Source organism: Pinus tabuliformis, chromosome 6 (assembly GCF_031772625.1).
Source record: "Pinus tabuliformis cultivar Carrire ecotype Pingquan chromosome 6, CPIR1, whole genome shotgun sequence".
Lineage (NCBI taxonomy): Eukaryota > Viridiplantae > Streptophyta > Pinopsida > Pinales > Pinaceae > Pinus > Pinus tabuliformis.
In genome coordinates, this window is record NC_142292.1 from 2,049,972,859 (window position 1) to 2,049,978,858 (window position 6,000).

Below are 6,000 nucleotides of genomic sequence, written 5' to 3' on the forward strand. Positions count from 1 at the left end.
TTGTGAGGATGATTGGGTCGAGCGACGTCTTAGTCGCGTTGGGTTTCTTCCTCGACACTCCTTTCTCTTGTTCCCTTGGACACTTGATGCGGGTAGATGTCGCCTATGAGTCTATGCCATGTTGTTCAGTTTGCTCATCCGTTTCCTCCTCTGTGTCAGGGGAAGGTGACCTCACGCCTTTGTCAGAGCCCCAATCTGACCTATCTTCTTTTTGGTCTAATGGGTGGTATCACGCTCTACCTGGGCCTTGTTAGTGGCCTTCTTCTTCCTCTTCTTGATTAGCTGTGACATCTTGAGCTTGGCCTCCTCCTTTTTTCGCTACGCGACAGACTTGCTCGCCCGCACTGCCAAGTCTGATGTAGTGTGCCACTCTTCCGGCCAACGATCAAGCACTCCATCAATTGCATCATCCATTGCCAAGTAAGGAAAGTCATACCATGCCTACGCAGGGTCCTTCCATGCCCTGATCAACACATGATGAAATTCTGCCTTGAACTCTATGTACCCCTGCAACTTGGAAAAACACAGTAGGCAACAACCACAGTTTACGATTGATAGCCATGTAGATGTTCATCTCCATCAAGATTCAGAATATCTTGTTGTCCTTGATGCGTTGTGCATCCTTGGTCACCCACATACTTCGCTGCTTCTAGTAGGTCTGGTGCAACCAAGGGGAATTGGTTGTCTTCCAACATCTCCCATGCTACCAACACAATAGACATCAAGAGCCATGCAGAGTAGAAAGTCTTGTTGAGCTCCTTTGCCTCGCGGCAGTTCGCAAGGAACTCACCGTAGAGATAGTGCGCCCAATTGAACTGAACTCCTTCGGTGCATTAGGCTACAAGAGTAATGACTGGTGCCAGTACTTCATCTGCATGACACTTCGTCATAACCTTTCTTGCGAGAATCTATGTGGCCACCTTCACTACAAGGTCACAGATACTCGAGATTCAATATCCTTGTGACTTCTTCATGATCTTGAATTTCTCCTTCTTGGCCTCCGCGAGGGCCTATGTGCCACCTTTTCTGCCAAACATCATGGCCGAATTTTCTCCTATGTAGGCCAGCCACGTGATCCTATGAATCAATCTGTCGGTGATGGGTATTGCCTCCTCTAGCCACAGACACCCATCGTCCACCAAGTATAGCAATTGCTTGATGAACAACACTATAATGGGGGTGCGGTTGTAGTGCAACACCCATAACGGGTTGAGCAGACCTGCCTTGTCTACTCCTCTGAGCCACTTCTATAGTTCTAATGCAATCATCCCAGTGGTTGTGTCAATAATGCAGCACATTAGCTGCTCTGTCACTAAGTGCGAGAACTTTTCATGGTTAGATAAGTCCTAATCTTCCAGTTTTAATAGAGGAACCCACCCCAAGCGCAGTCCTTCAAAGACAATCTCATTTGGCAGTAGAGGGATTTACAAGGGGACCTGTTGATGCCTCTAAAATTGTAGCACCAACATTGGGGGATAACCACCCTGTCTGGTGGCTCTGACTAGATATTATGGGACCAATTTCCCAATAAAGTATGATTTTATGAATGGGTGTTTTAAATGTATAAAAAGATGATAGGTGTTGTTATCACCAAGAAACAAAGGTTTACATTTTGTTAGTCATGGTCTTAGATAAGTGTCAAGTCACCCTATGTTTCAATGGGAAGTTGATAGGTTAGGAGTCTCTAAGGGTTAGTTTTCATGTCGAAATAAAGTCTAGCATGCTTTTTCTATGATTCATAAGTCCTATAGTCTTGTTAGAAACTCATAGCTTAAAGACAATTTGAAAATTTTTGGAATTAGCCCCAAAACCAGGTTTTTGTAGCTCAGACAACGTAAATTGTTTGTTTTGCACTACGAAAATGCTTCTCTTTTCGTAGCGCTTTTCCCTGCGTGCTATGGAAGCACGGATTTGTAACAACAGTCTTGTCAAACATCAATCTATTAGAATTCCGTTAAAATTTTCATTATTAGGTGTCAGCTAGGAGTCAATCCTTAAGCATGCCACCGCTCCAAACTCATCATTTCGAATTTAGGGTTCATTATGAAAGATAAATTCAAAATTCGAAAGTGGTTGGCTAGTCTTATCATTTTAGTTTGCATGCAAACCCTTAAAACAGAATTGTTTTCAAACAATAAACTTTGGTAATTTTCACCAAGGTTTTCTTCACTCAGCATTCAAGAGAGGCTAACCACCATTGGCAAGCAAGGCTAATCAATTGATTTTCAAAGGAGGTCGGTTTGTCATAAAAATTCAGGAGAAAATATGACAAAGGAGAAGAAACAGCACAGGTCTGGTCATTGCTTGAGAGCAGAGCTTAAAAGCACTGAGGTCCTAATCAGAGACAAAACAGTTCTGAAACCCTTCAAGAAAGCAGGGTCCTGGAAGTTTTGTAAGAAATTACAGGGAGGGCATACCCAAGTGACAAAGTAGTTTGCACTCCATTTTAGTGGCTTAAGTACAAAGGTGGGAATGCTTAATTTGCAAGTTTCTCCAGAGGTCATAGAATTGGTGACAAAAATTCCTAGGGTGCAAGAGACATGGTTCAAAAACTTTAGATTCGACATGGAACCATGCAAGGTGTTCTTGAAGCCACAGTTTTCAGAAACCGACTTAACCAAGGTAATTCCCAAAGACTACATCAACCACAGCTATACCAACCTGCTCTTCAACATTCAGCATTATTTCCCCTGTGAAGGCAGATATCAAAAGGTTTATTCATACAATTTTAAACTCCTTTTACCTTTTACTGGTATGATTTCTCTAGATTTTCCTTACTTCTTATTTCGAAGTATAGCTAAGATGGTAGATAAAGTACAGTTAAAATCCCAAGGATGTGAGACCTCCCTATTTCATCATGGTCTAATTAAATTGATAGTTCTACATTATCTCAAAAGGGTCAACAAAGATTGGCCTTCGTTTTTTTTTGTATGTGACTTTGGAACAAAAAAAAAAGGTGCAGACACTAGCCCTAGGGTTAAAGGAACTCCATCAGCAGAAACCAACAAGTCTAAAATGTCGAGGGCAAAAAGGTATATTAAGTTAAAGCCTAGGAAGCAGGTGAAAGAGCAAGCAAGCAAAACCCCAGCATTCAAAATCCCAGCAATCACTCTTAAAACTCCTAAATCTACCAAGGAAAATATATCTAAGGTTAGGGGAAAGACACAAGAGCAGTCAACCAGAAAACCACTTCAAAAGAGGTTGACTAGAAGCCAAGTTGCAAAGGAAAAAGGAAAAACAGTGATCTCGGGAGAAGGTTCAAGCTTGAATGGTGATTTAAATGATATCTTAAAGGCCATTGACATTAGAGAATCCCCTTTATTGCAGGCAGATGTGACAAAATTTGATCAAAGGAAGTCAAAGAAAGTGAAACCCTCCAAGAAACTGGAATTTGAAGATGATGTTGTAGCTTTTGTTTTTAAACCTAAGAAGCCCTTAACCAGGCAATCCAAGAAGATGTAGGAGTCCAATGTTGAATTGGAGAGAACAGAGGAAACCTTTGTTGTTCAAGAGGAGTTGATAGATTTACCATCTCCAATACCTGGAGGAGAGAAAAACATAGTTCCTGCCACTCAAACAAAAAGGACCAGTTATGAAGTCATGGAACAAAAGTTAAAAGCTGTCAACAATGAAATTACTAAACTAAGAGTGAGAGCAAGAGAGCATGCTTCTGAAAATTCAAATTTGAAAAGGATGAAAGCTCTCTGGGAGGCTGAAAAGGTGTCCAAACTAGAAATAGTTAGCAGTGAGAATCAATACTTCACCTGGACTATTCCTGCAATCAAAGAAGCTAGATTTTTAAGGAAAGTTAATGCTCAGCTCAGAGCTACAAACAAGGGGTTGAAAAGGCAAATTGAAGATCTGGAAATTTAACTAACCAAATCTGGACAAGTGTCTACAAAAATTACGAAACAGGGTGTTGAAAAGAAGCAGTGAAGGAGACAAATTATAACAATTTTGGCACACAAAAATAATTTTGGCATATAAAGGAAGCACAGCTATGAAGAAGAACATTTACAAGGATAAGTGATTTTGTTGGTTGATCATATCAATCCTCTTGGAATTTTGAAAAAACTCCCCAAATTACAGATGTTTGAAGGCCGTGTTGAAAAAAGACATCACACACTGCTAAAGATGATTATTTAGCACTTATGGATGCTTTCCGAAGGTAAGGTTGGATTAGTTCCAAATTTTGAGGTTGCTGGTAGACATTTGATCATGTATGAACTCTCAAATGGCAATGGTGTAGATAGCAAAGCTTCAAGGGGTATTTCATAGGTAATATGAAGGTTGTGCTACAAAAACAGAGTATTTTCGTAGCACAGTCATGTTTCATTCTTTACACCATATGCTCGAGTTTCTTTTTGCACAGGTGGAAAATGATATTTTAATAGTTTATTGATGCATGCCACATATACACCAGCAAAAAACCATTTGAAGATAAGCACAAAGGGTAAGGGCCTAAAAAGGAGGAGCTCTGTCTCCTAATTTTCAAGACAGTTAGGGCATAACTAAACAGGTTTTGCAACAACACTATGGACATCATAAAACTCGAAGACATGGTTGGAAGCTTATTTAAAAATCTATTAAAGACTCAGATAAGGTGGTTGAAAGCATGTTCTAGGAGTTATGCTCCTATTTGTATTAGGACTCTTAAAGATAGCTAGTTGTCAAGTTGTAATTAAATAGTTTGTTTTGTGCATAGATAGGGGTCTAAGTTAGGAATTTGAATTCCATTAAAGGCGGATGATAGTATCCAAGGATGTAAAACTCTATATTAAGCTTGAGAATCGAATTCCTTAGGGTTGGAAATTTCATTAGCAAAGGAAAGATTGTGTTATTGTAAGAAACTATGGTTTTCATACTTAATACACAAATCAGTTTGACTACTCAAGATTCACAAAGAGTTTATGTGTTTGATGTTCTTATGGCTTTGTTTAATTATTTATGTGCAGTGGTATGAGCTTGTGATACTTATAATTCATTGGAAAATTCTATAACTTCCTTAACATGCTTGTAAATTGTGTTGTTTCACTGTGTTACCGCTTTATTCATAAACCTGAACTCTAAGTGCCTTGAATTCCATGTTTTTTTAATCATGTTGTTTCATTGAAGACTATTTTGACTCCATAGCCCAATAGATATTTGCTAATCATAGTTTCAACCAGTCAACCAGTTATGCTTTGTTCATTTTGTTCCTAGAGTTAGCCATCTAGACATTAATCAAACCCTAAACCTAGTGAGAGAGCCCTCTCAGGTTGAGGAGGCTAAGTCTCATCCAAAAGATTGGTTTGAAAGAGTTACTCAGAGTCTACTTTATCAGTAGCCTATCAAGGTCAGATTTTGTGATAACAGGTGGTTTAATCTATAAGCTCTAAAATATACAGATATATCTATATAACCCGGGTGATCTCATAATAATGGGATTCTTGATGATTCCTAGCAGACAAATGATAATATAGATTATTCACTTATCTACACAAATATGCATTTAAATTATGATTACTTTGAATAAGAAATTAAACAAAGTAATGTGAAAAAATATCGCATAACATTCTAATGTTTATCGTTGACATATGTATATAATATGACAATTCTAGATCATTCAAAAGTGAGATAATACAGATTTTTTTGAAACATGAGAATATATCAACAATAACAAATCAATGGAATGCTAATTACATAAAACAAGACAAAAAGAACAATTATATAAGTACCATATGCATTTGAATCTCGTTATGAAAGTAACGATCTAGTTCAATCTTCTTATTCTGAAAACTCCAAGAAGATACAAAAATGCAAGTCTTTATGAAGCTCTTTCACAACAAGTCTGAACCTCGATCCATGGCTTATAAAAAATAAATTAAGAAGTGCAGAAGTGAAAACTTCTCAAGTATATTTTTATACAAATTGAGGACCTCTTCTAAAATAATATGAAAGGGTCTTTATAGTAAAATTAAAAACAAATTGTCCATAAAAATTATTGAGAGTTGTTGGAAC